Source organism: Rattus norvegicus, chromosome 19 (genome assembly GCF_036323735.1).
Source record: "Rattus norvegicus strain BN/NHsdMcwi chromosome 19, GRCr8, whole genome shotgun sequence".
Lineage (NCBI taxonomy): Eukaryota > Metazoa > Chordata > Mammalia > Rodentia > Muridae > Rattus > Rattus norvegicus.
This window is the reverse complement of record NC_086037.1, coordinates 56,660,718-56,678,036: the sequence shown is the minus strand read 5'-3', so window position 1 is coordinate 56,678,036 and position 17,319 is coordinate 56,660,718. Positions and strand designations below refer to the sequence as shown.

The 17,319-nt window shown below is 44.8% G+C and overlaps 1 protein-coding gene and 1 long non-coding RNA gene across 3 annotated transcripts in view; one reads left to right on the top strand and one right to left on the bottom strand.

Annotated features, from left to right (window-relative positions):
• The window catches only part of Cfdp1 (craniofacial development protein 1), a 105,504-nt gene that overhangs the window by 55,063 nt on the left and 33,122 nt on the right, over nucleotides 1–17,319 (top strand).
• LOC134483372 (uncharacterized) overlaps nucleotides 1–17,319 on the bottom strand; it is a 36,497-nt gene that overhangs the window by 8,856 nt on the left and 10,322 nt on the right. The window contains exon 2 of the long non-coding RNA XR_010060238.1: nucleotides 14,023–14,148. This is a non-coding gene — a long non-coding RNA (uncharacterized LOC134483372). The remainder of the gene's footprint in view (nucleotides 1–14,022; nucleotides 14,149–17,319) is intronic.

Sequence of the window (17,319 nt, the reverse complement as noted above, 5' to 3'; positions counted from 1 at the left end):
TTCTCTGACGTGTGTGTGTGTGTGTGTGTGTGTGTGTGTGTGTGTGTGTGTGTGTGTGTGTGTGTGTGTCAGTGTGTCATGTACACACACATAAATAAAATCAACACAAAAAGAAAAACCCAGATGTTTGGGGTTGTAGATTTGCTTCACTTTCTAGAATATTTGCCTAGTGTGTACACAGTCCTGGCTTCCATCACAAGCACTAAATAGGCCAGCAGGATGTCACATGGCTGTAATCTCAGCTCTGAGGATGTGGAGGTAAAAGGATCAGGTTCAAGTCAACCTGGAATACATGGGACCTTGTATAAAAAATAATAATACATAAAGAAGTGGTAAGAATGACAAAAAAGAAATAGAATGAGGAGGAGGAGGAGTACCATTTCCTAAGTCCCAGTATCCAGGCAGTGTGAGCTGTGGGAGAGTGGGAAAGTAGAGAGGAGCAAGAATTACACAAGAAGAAATGTTCCCAGCATGGGAAGAGCCAGGTGTGGTGTGGTCGCTTACCATCCCGACACTTGGAAGGGTGGCATCAGGAGTGGAAGATTATCCTCGGAGTGCAGGAAATTCTAGCTGGAGGAGGGATCCAGGAAGGACGTGGGAGGGATTGGGGGCTTTCTTTTGGGGAGAGAATACATTCTGAATTAAGTGTTGGTAAGAGTTAATGGAACACTGAGACTACACTAACAAGCCACGGAATCATACAGTTTAAGGTGGTAAACGGTGGGCCAGGGAGATGACTTAATAGTGCTTGCTTGTTTCATGGTTTTTTGCCACTCAAATCATCTTCTGAGAACTGTTCATTCCATTATCCTGTTTAACTGATTGGATCTTTTGATTCCTTGCTATTTAGTTTTTTGAGTTGTATTACTACTCTGTCTGATGTATAGCTAGCCATATGTATATGTTTCTTCCCATTCCGTAGACCATCTCCTCTTCATTTGATCGTGCCCCTTGCAGTGGAGAAATGTTTAAATTTCATGGGTCTTGTCAGTTATTGGCATTCTTTCCTGAGTGGCTGAAATCCTACTCAGAAAATCCTTTTTCTAATTTTCCTCTTAACAGTTTCAGATCCTACAGAAAGGTCTTTGGTCTCTGTGGAATTGCTTTTTGTACAGGGTGAGAGATAAGAACTGAGTTCTACTATGTGTAGATGCCTAGGTTCCTCTTATTATTTGTTGAAGATTGTTTTTTTTCCCTCTAACGTAATTTTGACATCTTTGCAAAGTAAAATAAAATAAAAAGTAAAGCCGGGTATGGTGGCAGATGCCTTTAATCCCAGCACTTGGGAGGCAGAGGCAAGTGGATCTCTGTGAGTTTGAGGCCAGCCTGGTCTAGAGTGAGTTCCAGGACAGCTAGGGCTACACAAAAAAAAAAAAAAAAAAAAAAAAAAAAAAAAAAAACAATAATAAAATAAAACAAAACATACATTCTACAGATTTTGTTTTGCTTTATGTGTATGGGGACTTTGTATCATGTCCAATCACCACATGCATGCAGTGCCTGTGGGGCCCAGAAGTGGGCGTCCGATCCTCTGGAACGAGAGTTACTGACAGTGCTGAGCTACCAGATGGGTGCGTGGACTCGAACCCAGGCCCCCTGGTAGGGCAGCTGGTGCTCTTATCACTGAACCCTCTCTCCATCCCCAAACCCTCAGATTCAGGTCATAAGAAGATGTCTTTTTTCACCAGGTTTGCAGAAACCATAAGTTCAGAACCTGCTTTTTCAAGGCCTGTGTTTCTTATAGGCCGCCTGTACATTGAAACATCAGTGACTCGGCTCTCCCACACCATCCTCTTCTCCTCATCTGTAGTAACCAGGATAAATTATGGTCCTTCTGTGCCATCGAGTGTCATTCACCTTCAAAGGAGGGAGGATGTCCTTTGTGTATTGGTGGGAAGTGGACTGTAAATGATCGCCAGGGAGGCTTAGGACCATATGGCAGATGAGAGTGTCCTCCTGAAAGTTGTCCTCTGGGTTCCACATAAAACACTATGGTGTGTGCAAGTGTATGCACACACTTCACACAATAAGTTAGATAAGTAAATGGAATAAAAAAATTTAACCTTTTTAAAGCTTGGGTGAAAGGGTCTATGAGGAACAGGTAGGTAATATTTGACTGTTATCTTCTCGCTCATTTTAAAATATGTCTCCATATGTTTCTCTCTCTCTCTCTCTCTCGATTTATTGTGTGTGTGTGTGTGTGTGTGTGTGTGTGTATGTGTGTGTGTGTGTGTTTGCGCGCGTGCACGCACATCTGTATGTGTGTGAAGACACTGGGTGCCTGCCAAGGCCAGAAGGGGTCATTAGATCCTTTGGACCTGGAGTTACAGATGTTTGTTAGGAATTGAACTCTGGTTCTCATGATTGAGCAGCAAGGACTCAACCTCTGGGCCGCCTCTCTAGCCCACGGTGAGCATAAGTAGTAGAAAAAGGCAGGAGATTTATTGTGCCTTTGCTTCGGCTTCTGCTTACCGCAGTCAACCTTGTAGACTGTCTCTGGCTTGTGCCTCAGGTTGTTAGAAAAGCCAGTGGAACTGCAAGATTCTCTGTACAGTTGAGGTCACTGTGACAGTTCTGTTCTCAGCGTCATACTCTTCTGGCCCTTGTATTCATCTTGTTGTTTTAAAGGAGTTTGTTGGGATTTAAGAGGGGAGGAGGGTCTTGGATGGATACAGTGCTATAAAGGGCTGGCAGGTGCTACACACACTGCGGGGAGCCCAGTTCTGGGCTTTTCTAGAGGACCATGAGGGAACTGATAACCCAGTACTTCTGTTCTACATAGGTTCTTGAAAAGCCTTAATAATTAGTAAAGCTCTCAGTGTCTCCTGACTTCAATAAAGCTTCAGTGTCGGCCACTGAAGGGAAACATGTGCCCAAGTGCTTTCTCCAGGGCTGGGGCAGTCCACATAGCAGAGGAGTTAGAAGTGCAGCCCAGAAGCCTTGTCATGGTCACACCTTTCTCTAACCACCACAACTTCCTTCCTTAAGCATAGTCAGCTTGTGTGTGAGAAGAACAGTGTTCGAGGTTATAATCAGTGTGGAGCAAAGGCTTTGAAGTGCTTCCTTTCTTGTCTTCTTTTGGTTTTAAAGCCCCACCACTGTGGTTTGTAGCAATCTCAATAGCCTTTCAGGGCTTCCCTTCTTGATTCCTGTTTGACAGAGGCATGTCCCTTGTAGCCATCTCCTGTGGGTTTTTTTTTTTTTTTTCTTTTTTTCGGAGCTGGGGACCGAACCCAGGGCCTTGTGCTTGCCAGGCAAGCGCTCTACCACTGTGCTAAATCCCCAACCCCTCCTGTGGGTTTTTTTATTCCTGGAGCAAACACAGCATGTATCTGAAAGAGGCAGCCGTCAAAGATTTAACTTTTTAGAATTAGCTTGTGCTTAGGCAGTGGGATGAGTATAATGTTGTAACTTTCCTTAGAGGCAGTTTTCCTTTTGTGGGGTGGGGCATTGAGACTGTCTTCACTGCAGTGCAGGCTAACCTGGATCTCCCAACCTTTCCCCAGTGCTGAGTATGTACATACAGATAGACACCATCTATGATTCAGACTTCTAAATATAAGCAAGTTGAAATATTCCTTTTCTTTTTTTTAAATTATTGGTATGTACATACATATGTGTGAGCATACATGCCACAGCATGCACGGAGGTCAGGGATGGTAGAATCAGTTCTCTCTGTCCAACTTTGTGTGGGTTCTAGGGATCAAATTCAGGGTGCTACTTTGCATAGCAAGTGAGCCATCTCACCAGCCCCTATTTGATCTTTAAATCTGAGGCATTGATCTCTCTCTCTCTCTCTCTCTCGTGTTGACCCAGTAGCCATGTGGGTACCTCTCTTGCTAATCAAGAAATATTATTAAGAAAATAAGTAGGCAGGGAAAGATAGGAAATGTTTACTGGAGGTATTTTGGTATATGCATACATATCTGTATATATAATTTGACTGCATAAGACAACCCAGTGTTTTAAATAAAAATTGATAGACTTTATAAAAGAAGATAGATAACTAAGTACACAAAACTATGTTCCTCATAAAGAGATTTCAAGGAAGTGAGAGTCACCCTCCATGTTACTTGATGAGATGAGGAACACTGAATGTTGGCATGGACACAGAACTTACCGGAAGTGCTTAGGAGAGTTTGGAGAACTACTGGGCATTGTCGTTGGTTTAATGTGCACCCACTGCACACTAGCAAGTCTGCTTCTGTTTTTATTCAAAAGAAGTGAGAATGTGTGGAGTTTAGAGACTTCATGCAACCATTTTGTTTTATTTACACTGTTTTATCCCTAATAGTGTAAAAGTGCAAACAGCCCAGGTGTCCCGGGATGGGAGGATGGATTAGCAGAGGTGATACCGAGGACTGTTCACTAGTACACGTCAAACCCGAGTCTGAGGAGCACTGTGCTGGTAAGGACAGCAATCGCACAAGGGTAGATACCACACTGCCCTATCTCTTTGTAGTTCAAGATGAGGTGGCACGTATGAGAGGAGTCAGAACAGTGATTACTGGACATAGGAAAGTATCAGAGAACTTTCCAGAATGGAAGTGTTCTCTGGTAGACTGAGGGCCAGTGTTTTACTATGCATAATACATCTCAGTATGGGGGTGGGAGGAATAGAGTGTGGGAAAAGATTCAAGATCCATCGCCCTTCTGCCATGCCATGAGTGCCTGACTCTAAGGTACAGTCCGCTTGGCCTCCATTGGAACAAGACAGGCACAAAGACTACACAGTACTGCTCCTTTGACATTTCTTTTTTTTTTTTTTTTGGTTCTTTTTTTCGGAGCTGGGGACCGAACCCAGGGCCTTGCACTTCCTGGGTAAGCACTCTACCACTGAGCTAAATCCCCAGCCCCACAGCCAGTGCTCTTTTTTTTTTTTTTTTTTTTTTTGGTTCTTTTTTTTCGGAGCTGGGGACCGAACCCAGGGCCTTGCGCTTCCTAGGTAAGCGCTCTACCACTGAGCTAAATCCCCAGCCCCACCTTTGACATTTCTGAGGTGGAGTTTCACTATGGAGCTAAGGCTGGCTTTGGATTGATCATCATCCTGCCTCAGCCTCCTAAATGCTGGCACTACAGGAGTGAACCATCACATCAGTGGTGAGTTTGCTTTGTTTTGTTTTGTTTTTTTCCCAAGCTCCTGTCTCCTGGAGCAACCCTCACAGCTGCAGAGTGGTGCTACAGCATCGCCCACAGAAGTAGCCCTGGTCAACAAGACCAGCTTTGTGTTTTAAGAGCTGGAATTTGTTTCATTTTTTTTCCTGGAGATTAGATAGCCCGCCTAGAGCCTTCAAAATAAGAGCAAAAGTGTGCTACTTGGATGCAGTGTACTTGGAGAAGAGCTGATTAGTTGTAGAGGGAGGGTCATTGTCACAGACAATTAACTCTTCGTGCTCTGGTTATCAGTTATCCAGCATCCAGTCATCTACTAAGAAGTGGGATTCTGAGAAACCTTTTCTGTCAGGTACTAAAAGAATATTCTAGCTTCTCACCGGTCTTCATTCCAGCACTGTACTCAATGAGAGTTTTAATGGAGAAAGAGCAATAAGTTAAGTGAATTTTGCCTAAAGAGGGGATTCAAAGCCAGATACAGAAGATGAGCTATCCATTCTGGCCACTCCTGAATCTTATTTTATTTATATGAGTACACTGTAGCTATCTTCAGACACACCAGAAGAGGGCATCGGATCCCATTCCAGATGGTTGTGAGTCACCATGTGGTTGCTGGGAATTGAACTCAGGACCTCTGGAAGAGCAGTCAGTGCTCTTAACCACTGAGCCATCTCTCCAGCCCCACTCCTGAATCTTAAGTCTATACATTCATTGTTTTCTAAACCTGCCTCTTTTTAGTAACCACACCCAGTTACGGCCAAATCAGCTTCTGTCTAGGCTTTAATGTTTGGGTAACTACTTGTGCTTCAGCAAAGAAAGCAAAAGTATGCTCAAATGCTGGTCCTCACCCCCAGTGTATTCCTAGTAATGTGTAGAGGCTGTTGCCTTCCTCCTAAAGGATGCTTTAGGTTCCTAGTGGGGTCCCTTTTGACAGTGTTTCTATTTGTATGCACACATATGAAGGTAAAAGGACAACTTGTGGGGTCAGTTTTCTCCTACTACGTGGAGTCTAGGAATGAAACACAGGTGATCAGGCTTGGCAGCCTTCACCCACACAGCCATCTTGTGGGGTGGTTCTTAGACAGAATTCTAAGGAACACTAAACAATATTTAGCAGCGTTGGAGGGAGAAGCAGGCAGCAGAAGTTCTTGGTATTCTATTTATCATGCAGTGTTAGGAGCCAGAGCTCCCAAGAACAGGAACCTGGGTACACTGTGTCCCTGGCTTCAGCATGGCTGCTGGCACGGAGGAAGGAGTGCTGGGCATTGTGAATGAGCACATGGACTAATTGAGAGGTGACACACACAGATGCCGGGAAAACAGCCCCATCTGGGACCTTTGATGCCATGGAGGGACTTGCAGATCCGTAAGCATGGTGTTCAGTAAGAGCAAGCAGGGTGCAGAGGACTGCAGCAGGAGAGGAGGAAAGGACAGCCTCACGGTGGGAAGATGAGGAAGACACATGGGGCAGACTCCCTGGATTTTCCGCTTTAGGTGGATGTTAAATTGAATTCACATAGGCCTGGCATATGCTACACAATTGAGTCACACTGCAACTTTTCCCCCAAAAGGAGGCTTTAAGGTTAATCAAAATTTGCTATCAAATTTTTTTTTTTAAGTTTTTTGTTGTTGTTTAATATAGGTTAGGGTCTTACTATGTAGTCCTGGCTAGCCTGGAACTCTATGAATAGTCTGGGCTAGCCTTAGAGAGAACTGTTACCTGTCTCTGCATTTTGGGTGCTAGAATTGAAAGTCTGTGCCATGAACTCTATCATATCCCAGTGAGAGTGTGAGTGAGTGTGTACGTGTGTGTGTGCGCGCGCGCGCGCGCGTGTGGTGTGTGTGCGTGTGTGTGTGTGTGTTTTCTACCATATTTTAAAATAATATGCTTCTGTAGTTCTGCTTGTTAGAAGTTTTACACATTCTGTTATTTTCCTCTAGTTTTTAAGAAGCTCCAACTTGGCTGGACGTAGCTCATTGGGTAGAACTCATGTTTAGCATGCAGAAGGCCCTGGATTCTGTTTTCAAGGTAGAAAACCTAAGCAGCTGCCTGCCCTCCCATGTGAGGCAAGGAGGTTAGGAATTCTTGCACCAGCTTTCACCCTCAGCACCTTTTCTTCATAGCAGTCATTGTGTGTGTGTTGCTCAGTACCTAAAGGGTGTGGACTCTATGTTTTTCACAAATAATGTATGTTTTATTATTTGGTTGATTGTCTGTGTTTCAGTTTCTTCCATGCTCCATCAAAGCTTAAAATCTGCCTGAAGAATCTACTATATTATATACTTATTGTCTTATATTCTCCTAAGTTGGATTTTTTTTTTTTATGATGGAGTAACAAAGTCAAGTCCTCACAAATGCTAGGCACCTATTCTGATCAAGCCATAATCCTAGCCTGCGTTCTATAATCTACCCATCTTTCTCCAGTCCTTCCTAGTCCCGTCTCAAGTCTTTCCTCCTCAGTTCTTTGCTCTTTGGTCTGTCAGTCTTCTGTGCAGCTTTTTCTAGGGCTGCCTTTTACCCTTTTGTGGACCTTTCCTATTCCCCTGCCTGTAACTCCCTCCTTTTAGGTTTATTTTCTGGGTTGTGATAGGCCTCATCTTTTAGTGCCTTCCTGAGGAACAGACTTGGGAGAGGTTAAGTGTGTGGAATGACTGGTCTGCCTTCACTTCACTGCTCATCCATCCCTGCAGGTGAGAAGTGCCTTCAGGATGGCGGGAGGACTGCTCTGCCAGCCGTTAGGCTTCCAGTGTCCAGGACTGCTCTTGAGAGTGCAGAACTATTTAGAGTTTGGGGGTCTTTGTGTCTGACCTCACTTCACCCCTCCTCCTCTGAAAGTTTCTATGGTCCTCTTGTTTGTTTTTGAGACAGGGTTTTTCTGTGTAGCTTGCCTAGCCTTTAGGTCATGGTAATTCTCCATGATCGATCTGCCAAGGACTAAATCACAGATCTGAGCCATCGTACCTGGATCTTAGGAAGTTTTCTAGTCTTCTTTTTGTCTCTGAGGCCCGTAGTGGGCACTAGGAACCCCACCAGTGAGAAACACCAGTTTCCTTTTGCACCTCTTCTAGCTAGTGTCACTCACTGCCTTTCATGTTCTGCTGTGCACACAGCTCAAGTCCCCAGGAAATAGGAAGCTAGTGTCTGCATGAGTCTCACTTTGGTGTGGCTGGGCATAGCTGGAGGGAGGGCTCCATTGCCTGCAGCTATCTTTTGCCTGTAGCGAATCTGCAGTTGTGTGAGTGTTGAGTTAGCTAACTGCTCCGATGATGTTCATGTTCATCAAGTTAGATAGAACTTTATTATGTTCACCAAGTTAGATAGAACTTTATTATGTTCATCAAGTTAGATATAACTTTGAAAATAGCCCTGCTTCCCAAAGACCGGAGTATACAGTGTTGGGGACAGAATGCTTACCTAGTGTCCTGTTGCTAGCAACACATCCTTGTACATATGCCCACATACAACACTAACCCCCAAAACGCATACACAAGCCCTACTGCCCCTCCAAAAACACACACCAGAAAAAGTAGCTCAGCTGTGTCATCAAAGTGAAGAAAGCCTGCACAATAGGAAGTCTTCAGTTGGTTTTATGATTGTTTTTACAGAGTTCCATTTTCACATAAAATTTCTTTCACTTTCTGTAAATTCTGTCCTAGAAGAAGGAAGAAGATTCATCAGCCTTCCTTTCTACTCTTCCTCTGTGGTTCTTGTCATATATGGGATTGTGACTAAGTATCTAGGATTAGAGTTTATGACAAGTAATACAACATTCTGCAGACCTCAGGAAGGTACAGGCCAGCTACAGTAAGTTCCAAGCTGCTGACAACTGTGTAAGAATGTCTGTCATATGTGACAGTAAACAGTTTTCCTCTGCATATTCAAAGCCCACAGCTGCACTGGGAGTGGCTAGGGAAGGGCAGTCACGAAGACCCTAACCCGTGCAGTTTTCTTAAATGCATTTCACTTAGGAGAGTTTATGCATGATATACAAAATTGATATTTCCCAAGATTCATACATTCTTTTAACAAATATTTATGGAGTGTATAGCAGGACCAGGAAGTGTGCCAAGTATTTAGGTCACATCTGAACAAAGCTCACTGGGGACTAGCACATTCGTGTAGTGTTTGTCTCTGGAGCCTAACAGTATAGCTTTGATCCTCGGCAGTGGGCTGGGCAAAGAGAAGTTGGTTCAGCTCTCGTGGAATTTCCATTTCTAGAGGGAGATACAAAGAAAGTATGCAGTAAATACATACTGCGTAAGCAAGTATGTACTGCATAAGTATACGTGAATCGTAGGCACTGCAGGAAAGAGGTAGTGTGTGGGGAATACAGAAGATGAGGAGGGGTGGTGGAGCAGGAGCGTGAGTGTGACAGCTGAGTGTTAACTGGCCGGCCAGTGTTCTCTCCAGCAGAGACTTCGGGAGGCGAAGAAGCTGACCAAAAGGATATGAGAGAGAGGAGCCTAGGTTGAAGAAGTGGCTAGAGACTTGGCCCATGTGGGCTGTTTCCTGAAGTAGAGGTCAAGGCAACAAGATGGGTTAGCTAAGATGTGGAGGGTTTCAGGTAGAGCATATCTCGTGTATCCCCTTGGAGACTGCAGTGGGCAGTTGGGTGTGTAAGACTAAGTTAGAGAAAATAGTCCAGACTGAAGTCAGAACACTTGTGTGTCATGAGAGCATTATAGTACCAGTGCCTTAGAAGTAACACATCCAGTAAGTGAATGTTAGGAAAAATGTCCAAAAGGTGACTCTTAGAAGCTCCCAAAGATCTTCAGAGAAACTGAAATTACCAATCAGATCAAGGCTACATAGAAAGCTGTTCTGGGAATTGGGGAGTTTTGACGCAATAGATAGACTTTTCTTGGTTTGAAATTCAAGGTTTTTTCTGGGGGTGTGGTGGGTGAAATGTACCTTGCTGCCAGACATGACTTACCTTCCCAACAGCAGAACAGGCAGCTCTTAGACCCCAAGTCCACTACTGTCCCTAGCAGTAACAGTTTAAACCTGGGGACCACAGGGACCCTCATCACTCAACTGTGCTTTCTGCTCTTCCAGGGCCAAAGTTTGGTACCTAGCGTTCATACCAGGTTCACAACTACCTTAACCCCAATTCCGTGGGATCCAAAACTCCTTTTAGAGCCCTCAAAACCTACTCAAAATGTGGACAAATACACATACATAAAAATAAATATTTAAAAGTTTTAAATTTGTATGTGTATGGATTTTAGAGTGCACTTGTTTGGGACACATGGAGACATCTGGAAAACCGTATTTTCTGTAGTGTGCCGAGCACTGTGGCATTCTCCACTGTGCAGATGCTCTGACCTTTGACCTCTGTTCCACTGCTTCTGTCACATTTCTTCTGCCCTTCTAATGAGACACTGCTTTCCTCTCTTCTTTCCTCACCTCTTCAATCCCGGTCCTGCTCAGCTGCACTTCCCGTGTGCAGTTTTTAAAGAAAGGAACTGCCTGTTTGCATATTTGTCTCCTGTGACTGAGTTAAAGGAGAAGAACTCTGTCTCCAGTGGCCACCAGGGGGTTTGGCTCACTGAAGGCATTCCATAGATAAGAGTTTATCAGTGTCGTATTTCTGGCTTAGTTATTAATTATCATCCTTCAATGTGGTTATCATTACTCTCATTTTACTAATTGATTACTTGAGATTCAGAGAACTTAACTTGTCCAGATTACAAATAAATGTTTAGTAATTACAGGGTAGGGTAAATAATTCTCTTCATTGGTTGCAAAACCTTAGTAACCAGTGTTTTTCAAAGATCCAAGGTAGTATTGGTAACACCTAGAACTTTGCTACACAAATACTTCTCAGGCATTGTGCTATCCTACCCATACTCACTATGAGAATTTTTGTGGTAATGGCAAAGTATTCTAAAATTAGATTATGGTAATATATTGAAAACCATTGTGCTGACCATGGTGGTACACTCCTTTAATCGCAGTACTTTGAAGACAGGGACAGGCAGATCTCTGAGTTCAAGAACAGCCAGGGACACCACATCTTGAACCTTCCCCCACGTCACCCCCTTCAAAAAAAAAAAAAAACAAAAAAAAAAACCCACATTGAATTATATGCCTTATGTGGGTGGACTCTGTATTCTCTGAGAATATGAATTGTTTCAGAGCATAAGGATAGTAGCGTATACTTGGATGATGTCCGTCATTTTCATTCCCAGGAGAACTTTGTTGAGTGGTTGCGGCTAAGCTTGGGTTGGGTTCTGGTTTTCTTGAGGGCCCACGTTGAGCTGTGACAGTCAGTGGTCATGCTCAGTCTCCTTCCTGTCTGGACTGTGAGAACATTCATGGCAGAATTACTAGCCCAGCCTCAGGGTGACAGGGGGGCAGATAGCACAAAGCCACTGGTCCCCCAGGAAAGAGGAGCAGCCATACACTCCTTTAAGGTGTGCGGAAGCTTTGTACTGAGAAACCATGAGAGCCACACTCATCAAGGGAGTTTGGCACCACGTTCCCCAGAGCATGTGGCCAGTTCATGGGGACAAACAGCAAACTCTTCTCTTTTTCTTTCTCATCTGTTTGTTTGTTGTTTGTTTGTTTGTTTGTTTGTTTTCAAGACAGGGTTTCTCTGTGTGGCCTTGGCCATCCTAGAATTTTCTCTGTCAACCAGGCTGACCTGAGTAAGCGGCCATGTTGGAGATCCACAAGGCATGTGCTGCTACTGCAGGGTCAGTCACACTCGAATCTTACAGCAGCCTCTTAGTTGGCTTAGTTGTCTGGTGGGTCTGCTAGCTTTGTTTCATGGCCTGTCAGCCAGTGACAGCCTGCGATTGTCATCCCCTTTGGAGATGTTTTGACCATGAACACAAAAGCAGGTGCACTGAGGGGCCTGGATGCAAATGGGAGGCAGCATCATTTAGCGTAGGATTTGTGCATTGGAGAACCTTCTAATTTGTATATGAGAAAGCTGCTTTAACATCTAATGATCAGTCAGAGGCTGTGTTTAACCATTTTCTCTTGCCTTAAAGATGGGAATTTGGGGCTGGGGGGGTCACTGATGGCAATGAGTAAAAATCTCCCACCTGTTAAAGAAGCAATATTGTGGTTTACAGATAGCCTGGCTATGGGTACCATCTATGAAAACCACTTCTGAGTTCAACAGAGAGGGAAAGGGGAGTGAAGGGGAGAAAGAATTTTCTCCCGCTGATCCCAAGCAACATGAGATTATTTCTTTGTTAAAAATCCTTTGCATTTTCTTAGCAGAGTGAAGCGGGATTCCAGCTACCTTCCAGGAATCACTTGCATAATAGATCTTTGCTTCTCAGGGATCCCTTAGATTCTGGATTAGCAGGGGTGGCATGACAAGGCAAAAACTGTTGTGGAACATTCTGAGGAGAGACGGAACTGCCCTGAGAGGTAGAAGGATAGGTCGAGGTAAACATTGCATTTTCCAGTGAGGTTTTAGCAGGATGTGGCTTCTCTGAGACTAGAGACACTGACTGTTCTGGCAGCTGAGTAAGCGGCCATGTTGGAGATGCTGACCAAAAAGGAGTTTCGGAGTTGGGCCCCATAGGAGGAGGGCTAGGGGCTTCCTCATCTAATAAAAGGACATCTCTCCGTGGTAGTAGTTCACACCTTAAGTCCCAGCACTCCGGAGGTAGAACCAACTGATTTCCGTGAGTTTAAGAGTAACCTGGTCTACAGAGGGAGTGCCAGGGTGGTCGGGGCGACACAGAGCAACGCTGTCTCACAAACACAAACCGTATCTCACATTCCTCCCCAGACTGAATGCTGCTGTAGGAGAGCCCCATCTCCTCACTTGGAATTTCACATAATATTTAGTGGCAGTCAAAAGTTTAGCAAAGGGGTTGGGGATTTAGCTCAGTGGTAGAGCGCTTGCCTAGCAAGCGCAAGGCCCTGGGTTCGGTCCCCAGCTCCAAAAAAACAAAAAAGTTTAGCAAAGGCTTGGTGAAATGTCTGCAAAGTGTATGTGAGCCAGGTCGTGTAAGTCCATTTAGTACCGTGTGCTTAGTGTGCCTCCTGGTCCTGATAAGGGGCAGACCAGCCGGTTTAACTGGGGTGCCTATGGTATGGGACTGAGGGAATTGTTTCTGCACTGATGGAGACTACCACATGTCCTGACGTTTAAACATGACCTCAACCTTGGAGATGCCTGTGAATTCTAAATTTATCTTAAGTTGACATCTGGGTTTTTCCTTGTTTTTACTGAGGATCACATGTAGTTCATGCTGCCTCAAGCTGCCTTTATAGATGGATTTGAAGTTGAACTCCTACTCCTCTCTTGCCTCAGTACCCCAAACCCTGAATTATGGGCATGCACCACTAAACCTGTCTTTTAAAATGTTGACCAGTGGTTGGTTGTTCGGTATTCTCTTTGTTTTGAGACAGGGTTTCATGTGTCCCATGCTGAGCTCAGACTCAATGTAGCTGAAAATGACCTTGAATTTCTGCTCCTCCTGCATCCCCTTCCTGAGTGCTGAGCTGGCATGCTTAGTTTCCTTGACACTGCAACTGAAACCTCGGGCGGGCTCTCTGCATCCTAGGAAATGCTAGGCCAATGCCGCATCAGTGGGCTGTGTCTCAGCCTCCGCAGGGTTCGTTTGTTGTAAGGAGACAGGGTTGGGGGAGGAAGGGATGCTGAAAGTTCTGGAAAAAGCAGAACACCAGGGCTTAGGAAATATGCCAAGTCTTCACTCAGCAGATAGACAAACAGCCCATCATTGAGACACGTAAGTCTCCTGCTTTGCTTCTCACCCTGGCTAGTTCAGAAAGATGTCTTCAGCCATATTGTCCTAACAGGAGTATAATTGTGTGAGCATATAGCTCTGTCCCTCAGACCAGCACGTGCCTGACCTTCATGGGCTTGGCAGGGTCAGAGCAGAAAGCTAGGCACTGTTCTCCTTCAGAGAGATCCTTACCTTTTAAATGGCAGATTCCGAGTCTGCCTGGGCTCCCCTTAGCTTTGTTGTTTGGAGTGGTTGGCAGCCCATATGGAATCAGTATCTGGAAAATGAGCTTCGTCTTCCTCCACTGAGTTCTCAGGGCTGTACATAAAGCAAAATGTCAGCACGGTTTTTCTTAGAAGCTGTGTTTAATAATTTGTTTAAAATTCCATCTCAGAAGTGTAAATGGTCTGTTGTGTTGGTCAATAAGTCATTCAACCTAATGTGATAATACAAAGGAAAGCAACAGCTGTTTGCAGCTCAGGGACAAAACATCCTCCCCTCTCTGTGCATGATCCTCTTCCATTAAACTGGATATTCCCTCTCAACGTCCTCACCTCTCCCTTCCTTCCTTCCTGCCAGGAAGCAGTGGCGTGCCTTTCCCTGTTTACCATGAGGCTCCCCTACCTCACCTTGGGATGACTCCCGGAAGGAAGCTGCTGGAAGGGCTGTGGAATTACCTTTCCCTGGGAATAAGTAAACTAACTGCACTGGAATGGAACTGGACAAGGGAAACTTAGGAGTCGGATGTCCTAGATGTCTGAGAGTCAGAGACTCTGCCTTCCCACCAGCTTCTCATCATTGACCCCTCATGGTTTACACATCTAAGTGCATTTCTCGTGTGTTGGCCTGGGAGGCCCTGTCCTTACTGCTGTACTGTTGAGACCAGGACTCTGTAGTAACCTCAGAATCCTTTGCCATGTCTTTAGTGTTGCTCTCCTGAGTTTCAGAATTTCTCCTGCAGGAGCTCATCATCCTGGAGGTCTTGTGTCCGCTAATCCTTCTAATAGGATCCTGCACTGTTCATTGTACCACGTCTGTATTTAGACATGGCTGGGCTTACAAAATGAGGTTCTAGAAGAAATAAGCAACCAGGACTAGCTGGGCTGCTGAGAACATTAATTCTCAACAGAGGGAGGCCGTGTAGCTATAGTCATCCCTGACCATGGGACCCACACTGTGTCTTCACTGTTCTGACCTCAGGTCATACACCACTGAGAGGGTGCAGCAGCAGATCAGCCTCACAGTAGCAAGCTCAGCAAAAATGTGTAACCTCAATCTGTCCCCGAGAGACAGATAAACCCAGTGAGCTACAGTCTATGAGACAGCCAGAGTAGACTCTTAAAAATTAGTAATGACACCAAGGCCAGGAGGCAGAAGACTGTTGGAGATGAACGTTTAAAAGGAGATTAAGACTCCTCCAAATGTGCTGTGCTGGGATGTGTATGACCAGGGACTGTCGCTGATGAAAATTCAGAGGTTGCCCTGTTAAAGCTTTTGTCAGCATTGTTTCTTCAGTATAAATGAGGCGTTGAGTTTGTAGGAGTCTTAGGTGCAAACTCAAGTATTGAGAGGTGCTGTGGTATAACGATTGTTCCTTTAAAATAGCACCATACTCTCCCCTAGAGCAAAGTGTGCTTCCAAAGGTATGTGTGGTAAATGTGAACTGGTGAGTCTCAGTGAGGCTTATTCAGATAACCACAGTATCTCTCGCTTTGACACTTTCAAATTGGAACGTTTTCTACTATTTCTCATGACCTTTCTAAATTATCTTCATATTGCTATAAAAACAAGTGGTGGTGTCGGGGTGAAGGGCAACCACCACAAACCGCTGACTAACCCTGTTCCTGTTTCTTCCTTCTAAGAGCGAGCCAAGCCCAGCCCAGCCCTCCTTAGCATCTCCGAGCGCGGTCAGGGAAGTGTGACTAGAGACTGAAGACCATTTCCCTCACTAGTGTCATTATAAACCAGGTGCCAGAAGCCGCTTGTGTCTTTGGTTGGCCGTCTGGCTGTCTGACGAGCTGGCTGGCTTACTTCTTGAACAGGATCTCGCTATGTAGTCTTAGCTGGACCAGAACTCACTAGTAGACCAGGCTAGCCTTGAACTCATGGAGACCTGCCTGCCTCTACCTTATAAGTGCTGGAATCAAAGACATGTGCCACCATGTCTGGCCTGAAAGCCTGATTGACCACATAATTCAATTTTAAGGTACTTTTGGGAATCTGAGTAACATTTTTACTTTAAAAATAGCTTTTATTTCCTTTTATTTTCCCCGAATGATGAGAAATTAATTAGGCACATAAGTTCAGCGTGTAGAGAAATGGTTATATTATCTGGAATAGCTTTCCTGAGGGAGACTGTCCCCATTGAGAGTAGTGTTGCTGACTTTGCATCTGGAAGCACAGTTTTAGAACCAGAATCTGGAAAGTGAGCCGTGTCTTCCAACAGCTCCCGTGGAACACTCCAGGGGAAATTCCATTATCCCAGAAAGGAATCCTGCACCCCTTTTCTGCTATTAGTCAGCTTTCATTGCTGTGGCATACCTGAGAAAAATAGCCTCAGAAAGGAAAAGTTTATTAGCTAAAAAATTGTTTTACATTTATGTATTTTGTGTGTGTGCTCAGGGGTGGTAGATCTGTTCCTTCTTTCCACTGTCTAGGTTCAGGGATCAAATAGCAAACTCCTTATCTTCTGAACCACCTTGCTGGCCCTTTATCTATTTAATTTTGAAGTTATGTATTTTCCATAGTGGTTTTTTTTTTAAAGATTTATTCATTTATTATATATCAGTACACTGTAGCTGTCTTCAGACACACCAGAAGAGGGCATCAGATCTCATTACAGATGGTTGTGAGCCACCATATGGTTGCTGGGATTTGAACTCAGGACCTTTGGAAGAGCAGTCAGTACTCTTAACCACTGAGCCATCTCTCCAGCCCTTCCATAGTGGTTTTAAAAGTTCAGTCAGTGGTCAGCTTTGAGATATGTGACACCAACACTTTTAGTTATCTATTGCTGGGGGGAAAGGGCTTATTTCCTATATACTTCTATAACTCAGTTATCATCCAAGGGAGTCAAGGGAGGAAGTTAGGCAGTGACCTGGAGACCTGGAGGTGGGAACTGGGGCAGAAGCCGTGGTGTACTACTCACTGGCTTGCTCCTGCTTTCTTATACCATCCAGGATCACCAGCCTAGGGATGGCACTTCCCACAATGAGCAGGGCCCTCCCACATCAACCATCAATCTAGCCATACAACAGGCTTGCCCACACAGCAGTCTGGTGGGGACAGTTATTTCCTAGTGAAAGTTCCCTCTTCCAAAAGGACTCTGACTTGCGTCAGGTTGACATCTTAGCCAGCACACTGGCAGAAAGGCATGGTGGGACAAGCTCTTCACCTCAGTAGCCAGAAAGTAGAGAGAAAAGGAAAGGTCCAGGGACAAAAATACACCCTGAGAAGACATGCCTGAAGCTAGATGTGGTAGCACACGTC